Genomic DNA, 15962 nt, shown 5'->3' with positions numbered 1-15962 from the left:
CATCCCGCCTTTTTTATATCAGAAAACAAACGACTACTCTCGAAATATTGGGTTAACTATAATTATGGTATTAAGCAAACAGAAGTATTGTCATAATTTCTACCTAATATTTCAGATAATTGCCAAAACGAATGTTCATTACATCTTTTTAGATTGCATTCCTACGAACGCTATGGATAATCAGATGTGACTCCTTGATTGTTCTACTTAATTGTCACTGATAGGCTCTACTAGTCATAAGGACAATGGGTATTGTGATTACAGCAGTTCAATTGAGAGCATTAAATGTTTACCTATTTTCAACTTCAATAGGGGTATGTAAATGAAATGTTTGTCCAAACTGTGTGAATCCTGCGCTTAGCTCAAAAGTTTAGCAAACAAGATTCGTTATTTCATTCACCTACATGTATGAAGTTAAAAAGTAGTGTACATCTCAATGCTTATATTTAAATTTTTGATAACAGAAAATGCGTTCAAGGCATACGGCTCTATATATTCAAAATGGATTTTTTTTCTAAATCAATACGCAAACGTCGACGTCCATTATTGGGAACGTTCATGATTACGTCGGACTTTTGACGCCGTTTCTCGATTTGGTATTCTTCAAAGTATATAAAGGAAAAAAAAATCTGCCAATCCAGAGAGTTAGATTTAGTAATAAAAAACTTGTAAAAAATTAATTATATGGCAAATATCTAAGCTGAAGGGGTGAATAACCTTTCGCCAGATTCTCTAATTAAAGAACTAACATATTTGGTAAAAATCAACAACTAAATGATATGTAAGTACTCTGAGTTTAACAAAATCTATATGCACATCTAGATTAATGGAAAATAAACACGTGCGTTCATGATGGAGAGTTGAAAACTGTGGGAATTTTATTAAATTTAATCTCTGTTATGTGTTTGTAAGAAATATTTAAATGTAATAAATAAAAAATATACAGGAAAAGGATGGATAAAGATTCTGTGGTCTTACATAAAGACAATATCATCTTCCTCTCAAAATTGTATTATCCATTTCCTATGGGAATAAATACGCTGTTAGTCTTTGCCAATCAGAAGCGGGCTCGTTTAATAAGGCGCCATTATTTGTTCTGCATTGTTTGTAATATTTAAAAAATGAAATCGTTATTGACTTTCAGATAAATAACCCGACCTAATTATATAGGGGCGCTTTTAATTTTAGATTGCATTCCTTATGAAATTATGGTCCTAGATAGTGAATACAGAAATGTTCTACCAACTTGCACTTTATTAGCCTCTGTGATAAAAACAATGGGGTATCTGTTCAGGTGAGGACGATTTTGTAATTTTTTGTCCAAATTCTCATTGATGATATTAAAAGACAATTATAAACTCTTTATATTGACCAGAATGTCTACTTTTTAGAATTAGCCAAATGCTCCATTCATGAGAAATTAAGTTATGAATACAACAAAAAGCAATATTGATACTTAATCAACACAGCATAGTTAACGATGGACTTTGTACAAAGGTAAAAGTTTTTCATGTGAGGAGAGATTACCTGTGGTTTTAGCATTGTATTCCTGGAAAAGCACGCGATGTATTCTAGTGATATTGAATTGTCAATCCAATTGTATTGGGCGGTTTGTTCGTGTCGTAAAGGACAACAGGACATTGTTTAGGCGAGTATTATCTCATACAACTACTTTGTAATGGTTCTGTATTATTTTGTAATGGTTTGTATTATATCAATAATACCACTGACTGGCCTTGTCGTGTAATAAAGATCAGACCTATCTAATATAAATTCTCCATACCTAGAGGGTGTCGACACCGAAGAGCATAACCCGAAGGGTAATACATTAATCGTCCAAACCCAGTCTTGCCTAGAGCGTTAGGCACATTAAGGAATTACCCCCAAGGGCTTGTTAGTCATTGTCACATCCGCATAGGTATGTACTGATCTCGTTTTTCTCTACAATAAACAAAAGAAAATGTTAAAATAATAGCCAAAAACAAGGCACATTCGCCGCTATCATAATCTGATATCATTTGAAGAAGGTTAAACATAGGTAATAGGGAGGTAGAATTTCAATATGAGTAGTGATCATATCTAATATCAAATCGTTGAAACACTGAACTAACCACGTAAGCTAAAACTCTCTATTTTATTTCCAGAAATGTATTCCTGGAACGTACGGTGATACCTGTGAACGGCGGTGTCCTCTCAATTGCAAGGACGGGCGTGTTGCGGAAAGGACTCAGGATTACTGTTTATAGGTAAAATCCAGATTTAACCGTTACCCAATATGTGTACTTTATTGTGTTTGCCATATATGTCCTTCTACTGTCTTCCATTCTACTTTCAAATATAGTGAACATCATTTTTTTTGCAAAATATATCAAGGAAAATCCATAATGGTAAAACGATGTGATCATGATCATGTACTAGAAATGAAATGGTGTTGTGTTAAAAGGATATAGGGGCACTGTTTCCAGTAAATTCAATAATTAGCCTGTTATTTCCCATGTGTACTTCATTGATTTTTAACCAAAGTATATACGAGAGATTTATGTTCAATTGTATCCACTATTTTTCATTGGCATTATAGCATGAGTGACAGAGATGACGATTCTAATGCTAAAGCATTATTGGTTTTTTAGAAACAACCGAGTCAACATTTCTTTGCGGGACCGTTCATTTCCTAAACACTGCATTTCTTCAGGGTGGCGTTGTTCTTCTGTGTGTGCTCCAATGCTTGTGTTATTGTAATCCGATATAATACATTATATTGTTTTTTGATATGATGTTTTAATGAAAATGACAAAATCTAATTCGAAAAACTGTGACCTATTGTTTCAGTCCATTTGGTGTGTTAATTGCCCTTATTATAATTTAAAATAAATCCCTTCGGGCTACGGCCTCGGGGTCATATATTTCATACTACCGCGGGTTGAGTATAAAACCCATATTGACCTCAAACTATTAATTTGTACATTAATTATCATATGCTATTACTATCCACGTTTGTAACGTATGATATTGTGTTTGTAACTATAGATTGTTATCGCTGTGAAAACATGGTGATAATATGTAAATAAGGACTGCCCACTGGAAATTGTACGGAACATGTTAATGGGTGAAAAGGAACATAGGACATAGCATAGGTCATATTCACATTCATTACTTTTACTTTGCCACGAATAGACAAAAACCCTCCCTCTTAACTGATCAATATGGTTCGGGGTTGGAGTGGTTGTTTATTAGATACCTCTTTTTGCGAAGGAGTTGTTTTGCTGGGGAAATAGAATGGGTGATTACATCGTGATCTGGATAGCACCATGAAAAATTGTCTTATGAAATGAAGTGTGAAGTAACGGACACATGGAGTACACTGCATAGTAGCAAAGTATCTTTATACAAAGTGTAACCGTGTGCTTGTATTTTTGCTATATAATATATATAACCAGTTGGTATTAAATGAATGACATTCCTTCTACTTTATAAATGTGTTTTAAAATGGACTATATTTTATGAGTGCTATAGCTGTTTTGAAGTGCTGCGTACCAAACGACGTGGCGATGCAACAAGCAAATGTAACTGCTCTCTCATAATTGCGCCCCCAATGATAGGCTTTGTGGAGATAACAAATGAAAACTGAGTTACAGCATAGTAAAAACACGATCTCACTCAACTTTGTCAGATTGTTTGATAAAAAACACAACTTTTTATTCTTCTGTTATTGTGATGTAAAATGATATGAATTGGGCTAGATGGTAATGCTTTAGGTCTACAGAACAAACGAGTTTTAAATCTTGCATAAGTAAATACTTTAATGAAATATCAATTTTAGTTGAAGTGTTGGCGTCCAACGTAGGGTGGTAACGCAAATGACATATTTCGAGTCACTCGGTGATAACTTGGCAAAAAAAATAAAGACACGAGAAAATAGTACTTTGTTTTTCATAAGTATGGAAAGACAGATTTGGATAAAATATAAAGAAAGGAAACGATGTTATTGAAAAAGCTGAGTTTGAGTGTGGGTAATAACATCATTTTTATATGTAAACGAATAGTCCGAGAATGTTGTCGTTTGTTATAGTCACGTATTTACTCTGTGGTTATTAAATGGCAGAAATCCAAATAATAAGAAGCAAAATTTCATAAAAACGATGATAAGTGTTTATATTCCACTTTTTGCTAAGTTTTTAAGCCATTGAAGCACGAGTCGACGAATTCCATTACAATCAAGAATTTGATCTATCTTTGCCGTGAACTATTTTGAGTTTTATTTATCTGAATTTGTCATCTATTCGCTTTATGTACTTAATTCAGCATCTTTAAAACTAACTTTCTGATGTAAGTGTAATCCAATTTATACATACAGGCAATCACTGAAATACGTAAAAAAAAAAACTCCACAAAGAATATCTTTTTGTGATATGAAACTGATCTTATCTGTTGGTACTCCACTGGATAAGTATCTGTTTAGCTGGGAACCATTGCCAAGTCATTGTAATCACCTATCAAAACATCATTTTTCATTTTCTCAGATTTATATAGAACTGGAAAGCACGTCATACAATGTGAACAATAAACTGTCCGGGGGATTTGTAAAAAAATGGTTTGTGCGGATTATATGACTCCGGACATTGCATATGTGTAATCCAAGTAAAATCCCGTTTGATATTATACATATGGTTTTTTTTTTTTTTTTTTTTTTTGTGTTTATAAACACAATGTCTTCCTTCCACTTTGTAATGGATTAACTATTACTATATATGCTTAGAATGTATTCGCCGGAAAAACATGGTGAATGTATGTGATCAGGAATGCAATAGAAATTGTAAGGGAACATCGTTGTGTGGAAAAGGACAACAGGACCACTGCATAGGTATATTAAAAGTTAACGCTATTGCGTTTTATGTATTAATTGTATCAGAATTGGAGAACCGTCTCGATTCTTTCTACATTGAGTAATGGTGTACACTTCATTTCTTTGTTTTTAGAGAGATAATTAATAGGTGATAAGAAAGAAAGGTGTAGGTAATATGTAATCAGGACTAGCAGTTGAAAAATGTGTAAGGACCCTTTCTATTGCGAAAAGATAGACAGGATTATTATTAATTTCATAATATTTTTAGTCTAATTCCATCATAATTATACATGTAAATGTTCATAAAAACAATCAGTACGCACAAAACGTCAATAAATAACATATTATAGGAGTAGTCTAGATTATTAAGTTTGCAAACAGAAATCTGTCCAATTTCAATTACATAAACCTACATGTTGTATGAAGTGTCAGATATAGTTACATCTAATGAGCCTCTATGTATTTACATTTTTGTGATGTACTATCAGAGAAATACAGTCATGCATGAGATCGACTCCTATTTTCATAATTGAATTATATTTGTGAGATTCTGAAATTCAATTCGCGAAGTCGAGTCGTCATTATTGGGACTTGAAGAGAGCTACGTCGGACACATTTTTGCGCCGTATTCTCCTGAATTTTTTCTTACAAAAGTATATAGAAGGTAAGAGTGCTGCCGATCCAGAGCAGTTGCGATTTAGTAACTCGAAAACTAACGTAAAGTCTTGAATTTATTGGCACATATTTAGCTGGAAGGGGTTGATTACTTTCGCCCGATTTCTAAGTATTAACAGCATAATGAAAATTGACATTAGTATGATCTAGTAGTCCTGCTGTTTTACAAAATCTCATGATGCAGTCTAGGTTAGGTATAATTAAAACACTGTTTCACAATGGAATATAAATTGGGGAAAACAATATTCTGTTAAGAGTTGGGTATACGGAAAATATTATGTAAAAGAATAAATTAATCAGGATGTATTTTGAAATATGATACTGTGTCTTCAAAAGGTCAATCTGACTCAAAAATTGATAATGTTCTTATTCTCTATGGATTTATCTACGCATGTTTATCATAAGCCAATCGTGAAGCTGTCGAAGTTGTTTAGAAAAAGGCGACCGTCACAATCGTTGTGTCTGCGCTTTTGTTTGTGTCTAACATAAATACTCTCAGTGGAAATTTTGATACTTACTAGAATAGAAATAACCGACAGTAAGTTATAACGAGGGCGGCTAGATTAGAGAATTGCCTTAGATTTGCATTACGTATGAGATATTTGGGCTCCTAGATGTGAAACAGAAATTGTTCTAAACTACCAACTGCCTTAGATAGCCTTCTGAGCATTAAGAACAAAATTGGGAAACTGGTTCAGGTGAGGCATTTTTGTCAATGTTTTGGTCAGATTTCTGTGCATCATTAAACTTAATATCAAGATTAGTATTCTTTGTAACCCAAACGTCTAATTTTTAGAACCGGCAAAGATGTCATTCAGTAAAAATAATAAAATTTACATCAATCGCTATGTTGATCGTAATCAACACATTACAAGAGTAGCATGACTTTGTACAATGCAAAATTTATTAATGGAGAGAGTTATTCTTGTGTGTTTAGCATGTATTTCCCGGAAGACAGCGGCGTGATTCTGTGAATTGAAATTGTCCATACCGAATTGCTAAGGACGGGTTGTAGTAGATCGGAAAAGGACCACGGGACTATGTTATTGGCGAGTATTACTCTAAAACACTCTGTGATGGCTGGTGACCTGTATCATAATTTAATATGATACAGTTAAAATTTACCGATTGTTTCCCTACGAAAATCACAAACCCGCAGGTGATGTCATGAAAAACGTCTAGACCTAGAATATGCTTGCCAGGATGTGTTGGGACAGTATATTATTACCTCCCGAGGGCTGCGATTTTCAATTGTCAACACCCACATAGGCAGGGAATGATAAAAAAAGATGAGATAAAAGCCAAAAAAACAGTTTCATTTTCACCGCAACATTGAACATAGTTCCGTTTACTGCACATTAATATTTTGTGTGTATTGTAAACTTGTTCTCTGAAATTATTTGAAGAAGGTTACTTGATAAAAAGGAACTGTTTCAATCACATTTGAGTAAAATTAAAGTTCAATCGTTTGAACCATTTATCTATTCAAGATAAGAATTTATTCATCGTGTAACAAAAGTTCCTTTACTCTTACACCATAACTACCATTGAAAAAAATGGGCTTCCCAAGGTTTACTACTAGATAAAAAATAATAAAGTAATAAAGTTACATCGGGGAAAAAATAGCATGGCACTCCATGTCCTATATGAAATGATGCCGTACTGATTGCGCATAGCACCGAAAGCAGAAAATTAATATTATCTTGTGTAATAAGTTTTTTAAATTTGTTTTAGACATTGCATTAGTATACACGATTAAATACTTAATATTGTATAAAATGTAGTATCCAGTTATGCTCTGTCGCCTCGGGTAGAGCATCACTAAAGTTATAATCTTATATTTATTTCCAGGATTGTTATCCCTGGATCAAGAGTGGGTGGACACTGTGTGGAGACAACAATGACCTCTCATATTGGGAAAGGAACTGATCGGTGTAGTGGAAAGGGGACACAGGCTACTGTATCAGGTAAACATACAAGTACAATATCTTATAAAAAAATAAGGACCTTATTTATCCGGTGTCAATATGGTGGTTATATATCCCGTTATGTGAATTTACAAAATTGACAGATGGACGTTAGTCTACGCCTTCGTCATTATTTATTCTACGCGAGCGATATAAAACCCCATACTTCGAAAATAAACTATCCTTAAGTTATATTTGTTTGTTATAGAATGTATAGCTGGAAAAACATGGTGATGTATGTGATCATGTCTGCCCTGGAAATTGTGAGGACAAGTTGTGTGGAAAGGATACTGGGTACTGCTTAATAGGTAATTTACATTCATACATATACTGTACCACAGGACAAAAACCCCTGTTAACAATTACTACATATATTTTTGGAGGATGTATTTCTGGAAAACATGTTATTACTTGTGACCAGGAATGTCCTGGAGATTGTAAGGACATGAAATGCCTTCCTTCTACGTTGAAATGGTTTGACTTTGAGACCATATTTGTTTCTACCTGTTTGAAGTACGGTGCAACATGACAATATAACTACTCCTCATATTGCCTTTGTGGACTTTGAGAGAAATTCAGTAGAAATTGCTACAATATTGTAGGTGAAAATATAATCCGAGTTTAAAATGTTTGATTAAAAGTGGTGTTACTTTTGATTGCATTGTTAATGTATGTGAAATAATATCAACTTGGCCTATGGTAATATTTTTAATGAATTTATAATCTCGAATAAGGAAATATGGAAGTTGACGTTTATTTTATTGAAGTTCAAGTGCGATAAAGCAAGTCAAAAACATATTTCGAGGTATCGTGGATATTATTTTACATTTTCGTAAATTGATTTGCACATATATCATTCTTTAAAGATGGAGGTTAAAATTTGCTAACGTGATTTGGTAAAGATTAAGGAAGAAGTGATGTTAGACAACATTTTTTGAGTGTATACATCTTATTTTTCATATCGAACGAAAAACGGAATGTTGGCTTTTACCTTGTTTTTGTGTTATTGAATGACAAATCCGAATAAAATCAAAATTTAAAAAAAGGTAAAAAAGACTAAAAAATTGTATTATCGACATTTCCATCACATTCATAACTTGATCTTTCTTTATAACATATAAATGAAATATGTTGGGTTTTATCTAATTTTATCATCACTTAATCATCATCTTTAAATTACTTTCTAATGCAATAAATCATGAAATGTCAATCACTAAATACGTAGAAAAAACTGCACAAAGAAAAAATGTTCTTATCTGTATTAGTACACTGGTAATTGATTCGTATTGTTGAAAACATTGACAAGTCACGTGCTAATGTAATCACCTGTCGATATTGTTTTCATTTTCTCAGATTGTATTACTGGAAAGCACGACATCAAATGTGAACACAACTGTCCGGGAAATTGTAAGAATAGTTTGCGCGGAAAGGAATCCGTTAGATTAAAAGACTAATAGGATATTTCCCTACCTAGAGCGCGTGCCAACAAAATCACGACCCGCGGGATAATTCATGAACGTCCAACCCCAGGCTTGCTGAGGGTTGGACATTCAGGAAATCCCCCGAGGGTTGTGATTTTGTCGTAACACCCACATAGGTAGGGCATGATTCTTTTTTCTCCCACATACAAAAGAAAAAGAGGAGATTATAACCAGAACATAAGCAATTTCGCTGCAACATGAGCATGGTTCCATCGCCTGCATGTCATTATTGATGACGTCATCGACAATGGACGCATGGTCATGACGTCACCAAATTGTCTTCAGGTTCAAAAGGTTAGCGCGTGTAATCTATCATAACTATGGGTTGACAAGAAATCGTCCACTGCTAAAACCGATGACAAACCAGTGGATGGTGGTAGAAAATATCTTCCTTCCACTTTGTAATGTTTTAACTATATTATATTTGCTTTTGCAGGCTGTATCGCTGGAAAATATGGTGACATATGTGATCAGGACTGCCCTGAAAATTGTAAGAACAAGTTATGTGGAAAGGATACAGGACACTGCATAGGTAATAGAAAAACGTCCCAGATGTATATAACTTACAACAAGGTTATGTCTTTCCAAAACTGTGACATATGTTTTTATTTGCAGAATGCATCGCAGGAAAACATGGGGAAATATGTGATAAGAACTGCCATGGAAATTGCAAGGACATGTTGTGTGGAAAGGACACAGGACACTGCATAGGTAATAAAAGTTAACGTTTTGCATTATATCAATATTTTATTGATAGAGAACGTCTTCTTTCTACATTGTAATGGTTTCAATGTAAATATTTTTTGATAATTTATCAATGAAAAAATGGTTATATCTTATATTATCAGGACTGCCCTGAATATATAAAGGACATGATTTTGTTACTTGTTCATAACAAGACAGTACAAAACGTCAATAAATATATAAGGAGAGAGCTTTAGATGACAAGTTGCCAAAGTTGTAATTAAGCAGCACAGTGGTATTAGATTTAAATTTAAAGAGACATCCACTATAATTATACTAATGTAATCAACACAGGAAACATGGAAATGTCTGGGGATTTGTTTTAACTACTGCAGGAAAATTTGATAATATGAACTGTAAAGCATTGTGTGCAAATTTACGATATCTAGTTATGAAAAAGGCAAAACTATCTAAAATAATACAGCAAAAGTTTTATTCTCACGTATCCTTAATGCTGTTTTTTATTAAAAACTTAAGTGGTATTAGTTTATAGTTTAAGCGTTGTTTCAATAATAAGAATTAAAATTAAATCATCTGTATTTTAATCACCATCACATAAGCTGAATGTTCCGAGAACAATTAACTGTTTTACCCATTTCATATTAAATTTAAATGTCTGCAAATATCTGCTTAAAGTTTTATCACATTACCAAAACAGATATTCAATGGTTTCAGGATACTTTTTTACCAAAAGGACATAAAGAACTTATGCAATCCCATTTTAAAGAGAAGAGCATTGGTTTAAAATTCTTTGTTTGGATTTTGTTACTTTGATATTAATAAGTTTTCAAACTTTTGATAAAAATTGTATGCCTTGAGGCTTTGGGAGACTCGCAAATTCTTCAGAAATGTTAGCTTTATCCCGTTTGTTTTATTTGTCAACAATTATGGGCATATGGATATTTGAACCATTAATGCATCGCATCGGGTAGAGATGTGCTTTCATATATGTATATTTCGTCTCCAAAACGTCTGCAATCATAGATTTCATAAATTAACATTAGTTAACCAACAGCTTAACAAACAAATCTAGGTAATCTTAGCAATGATTTTTACAAAAGACATGTTTTTGGAAAATGCTATAAAAACGACGTTACTCTTGATATTTGATTTGTTCTTATTTTAATGCTTATTTTTGCATTGGACAGCATCTTCTAGTGTTGATGGTTATTTTCTGTACTTCTGGTAATACTCTAGCAGAAAAAATAGAGTTGTTGAGAACTTGGGCATTACCTGACCAAAAACACTGTTTTACAAAGTATAAAACATTTCAAAGTACATATATAAAGCCGACTTGTCATTATCTTAAATATGATGGCGTTATTATTATGACGTCAATTGTTTTCAGCAGAATTGAATTGTTATTTTATATTATGCATACAATAAAACGTTTGATTGCATGTCTTCATTTACCAAAATATCTAAAGAAATAACATTTTGAAAGTGTAACCTGATTTATGGGACATCCCATACAATAAGATGTTGGTAAACAAAATGTCACCCCACCCACCCCCCGCCCCCACCCCCACCCCCTCCCACCCCCTTCCACCCCCGCGAGGCCCACTTGGGACTATTGACATAGAAAGAATACATCGATCCAAAAAGTTAAACCGAATATAAATTGCAATTGCAATTATATTTATATTTGGACAAGGTTTATTAAAAGGTGAAATAAACAGATTGATTGCTAATTGAGCTAAGACAATACATGCCGTAACTTGTTATGAATTCACCCTTTTAACAACGTTCTTATGATGTTTTCAGAATATAGAGTACATCGAGATACACATTTCAATCATATTAATATAAAAATCTTGATTTACGTTTGAAAATATTTATGAGTACATTTAATTGCGATTCATTTTATTAGTTAAGATTCTCCAATTTCCGAAAAATAAGAATATAGTTCACATCGTATTAAATGTTTACATAATCCAGCATATTTGTAACGATAGTACAATTTTCAAAACTTTACTTGTCATTCTCAGAGGTGAGCATCACAACATAAGGCATATTTCGGTTTTTATCTGTATTAGAAACTTGTTTGATTTGTGTAGGTTGTGTTGTTTGGGAGATACGGAGAATCGTGTTCCTTGACCTGCCCAGTAACATGTAAAGATTTCGAGTGCGATCAACGAACCGGACACTGTTTAGGTAAACCCTGACAATGTATAAGCAATTGTTGATTTTTCAATTGTGTGTGTTATGAAACCAAATATAGCAGTCGCATGAACTAATCGTAAGTAGCTAATTACAGAAACATGTATGGTCGTTTTTGGTAGAAAAGGGAACTTTTATTGGTTCAGACTAAAAAAAAAGATATATATATGTTTCTTTTAGACGTATTGTTTTCCCACTTAACGAACAAGGTCCTTTACAAACCAAAATGAAAAAAAATGAAATGAGAAATGTTTCAATAATGAAATTTTGTATGACGTAAACCTGGCGTAAATGTATCGCCTGCACAGTAATTTCGATGATGTCATCAGTTTTAGCCTTAACAAACAAATTTTACTTTCATCCATCTTTTGTCTATCACTGAAAACGTAGTATCCCTAAATAACCAAAAAATGAACAAAAAGCATTTATTTTGTTTGAGACTTATTTGTCCTGGTATCATTGTTCTATGTAGAATGTTATCCTGAAACGTAGTATCCCTAAATAACCAAAAATGAACAAAAAGCATTTATTTTGTTTGAGACTCATTTATTCTGGTATCATTGTTATATTTAGAATGTTAATCCTGGAGAAGTACGGCGTGGTGTGTGGGGCTGATTGTCCTGATACATGCAAGGACAATATCTGTAATAAGGACGACGGCCACTGTTTTACAACGGATATTTGTAATGTAAATAAGGACGACGGGCGCTGTCTTACAACGGATACAGGTAAATATCAGAAAGGACGACGGCCACTTACTTACTACGAATATAGGTAAATAGTAATAAGGACGGCGGCCCCTGTTTTACCACGGATATAGGTAAATATTAAAAAAAGACAACGGCAACTGTCTTAGCGCGGATATAGGTAGATATTAAAAAAGACAACGGCCACTGTCGTACCACAGATATAGGTAAATATTAAAAAATGACACAACGGCCACTACTGTCTTACCACAGATATAGGTAAATATTAAAAAAGGACGACAGCCATTGTCTTACGAAGGATAAAGGTAAATATAGATTAGGACGACGGCCACTGTCTAAACACCCGATATAGATACATTTTAATAATGACGACGGCCACTGTATAACCAAGTATACAGGTTTATATTAAAAATGACTACTGCCACTGTCTTAGCACGCATGCATGTAAATAGTTGTAAGGACGTCAGACACTGTCTAACCACGGATATAGGTAAATAGTTATAAGGACGTCAGACACTGTCTAACCACGGATATAGGTAAATAGTAATAATGACCACAGACACTATCTTACCAAGGATAAAGGTAAATAAAAATAAAGACGACTGGTGCTCTCTTACCACGGATATATGTAAATATTAATTAAGACGACAGCCACTGTCTTACCACGGATATAGGTAAATAGCAATAAGGACGACGGTCACTGCCTTACCACTTGTATAGATAAATGGTCATAAGGATAACGGTCACGTATAGTTTGCATCTTTAACTCATATTTACCGAATCTAAATCATAAAACAATTAAAAGATATATTAATTATTTCATTGGTATTTTGTTTATATTTCTGTATAACACATATATATGTGGTATAATGTTTTCAACATTATTCATGAAAACAAAACAAAAAACATGTAAAACAATAGTAACTTAGCTTTCACTGTTGATTTACACTTCAACAGACCATTCTAACCAGATAACTGTAGCTGTCCTGGCTGCTATTTGTGGACTTTTGTTCGCTGCTTTCACCACCGCATTAGTAGTGATAGTATGTCTTCGGTAAGTATTTATACTTACATTAATAAAAACATAAATTGTAATGAAGATTTAATAATTTACAGCATCATTACAATAAGTATAAATCAAGAAATAAAATGTTTTAAAGCGGTGACCTGAGATCTGGATCGATATCCTGACTGTGAAACCACCCTGTGTTGTAAATCAATTAATCAGCAGCATGTGTCTTCATATTAATTTATTATTCTGCATTTTTATATTAGAGTTTATCTATTCCTGCGGGTAGGTATTGATTGTCACGTAATGTATGTATGAGTGTAACGTCATCTATATTTCAGATAAAAAAAAACAACGTAATTTGTGTTTACAAAGTAATGATATCACAATGGATACCTACCCGCAAATGACATAACTCTGAACTATGCATAATCTGAATACACACATATTGGAAATTAATCGAAGTTTCAATATGGGATATATGATAAGTATTTCTATCTTCAGGCGAAGACTGCAGAGATACAATGCAGCCAATAAGACGATAGGTAAGTAATGTTGAAGTCTTAAATAGATGCAACACAAACATCTCTTTAGGTATTAATTTTCGGTTAACTATCATTACAAAATACGTGTCTGCTTGTTTCCGTGCCTCAGCCTTAGAGTTCAACAAAACGTATCACACAACTATCCCTGTATTGTTTATATAATTTATATTCTAATGTGATATATCATGGTTGATTCTGTATATGCCCAGTACCACTATACAACTTCCCATCAAATCTCACTGGTTACAAGTTATACCTCCATCAATGTACTAGATCTTCTCACATGATTTTTATGTTGATATTTTCATTGCAGAACTCTCCATCACAGAACCTGGATACACATCTATATCTCATGACCAAGGAGAGGACCCCGCATGTATATGAAATGGTGGTCAACTAACAGTCAGATACTAATGTTTACAGAAAGTGCACAAACAAATTCTTTTACACAATACTAGCAAGGACAGCAGATTTGTATCACATCATCACATATTCCTCAGATGAAGATTATCAATGCATTTGTGACGTCATTTAAAATTGACTTCCCGTAAAGTCTACCATAGTTTGCTCATGTCATTGACATTTCTTCGTTTTCCTAATATGTATAAAACTCGTCGGCCACCAATAACAGGCTTGACGGTATTAACTTCTCTGTCGTTTCACTTAAATACCTTAAGTCAAGTGGAAGGTCATTTGTCATTACCTTGTGAAGTTATATAATGTCGAGTTTGATTTAAAAAAATGAACTAAATACATATGTCTTAATGTGTATTCTTGTATGATTGAGTATAATATTAGCGAAGGTTCACTACTGCATCTGTACATTCCATCATCTATGACTTTAACATGAAATGATGATGGAATGTACAGATGCATAATTTCTTTACATAAAATATAAAGAACTGTGTGTGTATACCTATACACAAAACACGGCGTTGACATAAACTGCAGAAATCTTGATAAAAAAGTTTGAACCTTAGACGTGTTGTCTAGTCACAAATGGCGGTAAAGTGGACAGGTGAATACCGGTATACGACCTTCTGGATATAACCTGTAATAAATGTTTCGGAATTTTCAAGTCGTTTTAAATGTATGTTTATCCAGGAAAAAATGGTATTATCGGACCATGAAATAAGGTTTACACTTTTTATGTACAAAAACAAAATGATTTGTTGAAACAAATGCACTTATACATATAAATTGTAGCCAGGGGAAAATGCCTATACACCGCATTCCCTTTGCCATCAGAAAGGACAATGAATGAGTTCCCAATCTCTATGTACTTACACATGTTTTTGGTATGTTATGTATGACACTTAATACATGTAGCTATTAGATAAGGGAGATAACTCCTATAGCTATATTATCAATACATCCTAAGGCCATACCATCATACCATTAATTTAGGTTATAGAGCTTTCTAGAATATTAACATGTATAAACATACATGTTTGTAAACATTTTGATTATAAGTAAGGATCGAGAATGATCTATTTCCAGAAAGTTTTGTGTGTTTATTTGTTTACTGATTTTAATTAGATATTTTTAGAAGTAGAAGGTTCTCCAATTTTCTTGAATTAGGGTTTAGCTATATATACTCCAGCTGTCCAAGGCTAAATCAGAGCTGTAATGAGACCTGTAATTAATCATATCAAAACTCGTACTGCGCCATATCATATTTTATTGGGAGAACTATTGTGACTTTATCTGTGGATTGTTACAACGCATTTTGTGGATTTATTCATATTGCCTAGAACTTTATAAATTACCTGTGGACATTCATTTTCCTCGTAGAGTTTTGAATCTTGTTAATAAAGAACCTGGAAGGATC

General features: G+C 33.3%; 2 long non-coding RNA genes across 3 annotated transcripts; both read left to right on the top strand.

The window, feature by feature from the left end:
- Positions 1 to 7707: 7707 nt before the first annotated feature.
- On the top strand, positions 7708 to 9679 carry LOC138324681 (uncharacterized). The gene is made up of 3 exons (XR_011208662.1): positions 7708 to 7793; positions 9403 to 9498; positions 9582 to 9679. It is a non-coding gene; the product is annotated as an uncharacterized lncRNA (long non-coding RNA).
- Positions 9680 to 12464: 2785 nt separating this feature from the next.
- Positions 12465 to 14833, top strand: LOC138324680 (uncharacterized). Of its 2 annotated transcripts, none has more exons than XR_011208660.1 (4): positions 12465 to 12598; positions 13535 to 13631; positions 14091 to 14131; positions 14445 to 14833. It is a non-coding gene; the product is annotated as an uncharacterized lncRNA (long non-coding RNA). The 2 variants fall into 2 exon arrangements; XR_011208661.1 differs by lacking the exon at positions 12465 to 12598 and adding an exon at positions 12652 to 12690.
- The last annotated feature ends 1129 nt before the right edge of the window (positions 14834 to 15962 follow it).

Source organism: Argopecten irradians, chromosome 6, assembly GCF_041381155.1.
Source record: "Argopecten irradians isolate NY chromosome 6, Ai_NY, whole genome shotgun sequence".
Taxonomy (NCBI): Eukaryota; Metazoa; Mollusca; class Bivalvia; order Pectinida; family Pectinidae; genus Argopecten; species Argopecten irradians.
The sequence above is the reverse complement of the archived record's forward strand: the minus strand, read 5'-3'. Positions and strand labels throughout refer to the sequence as shown.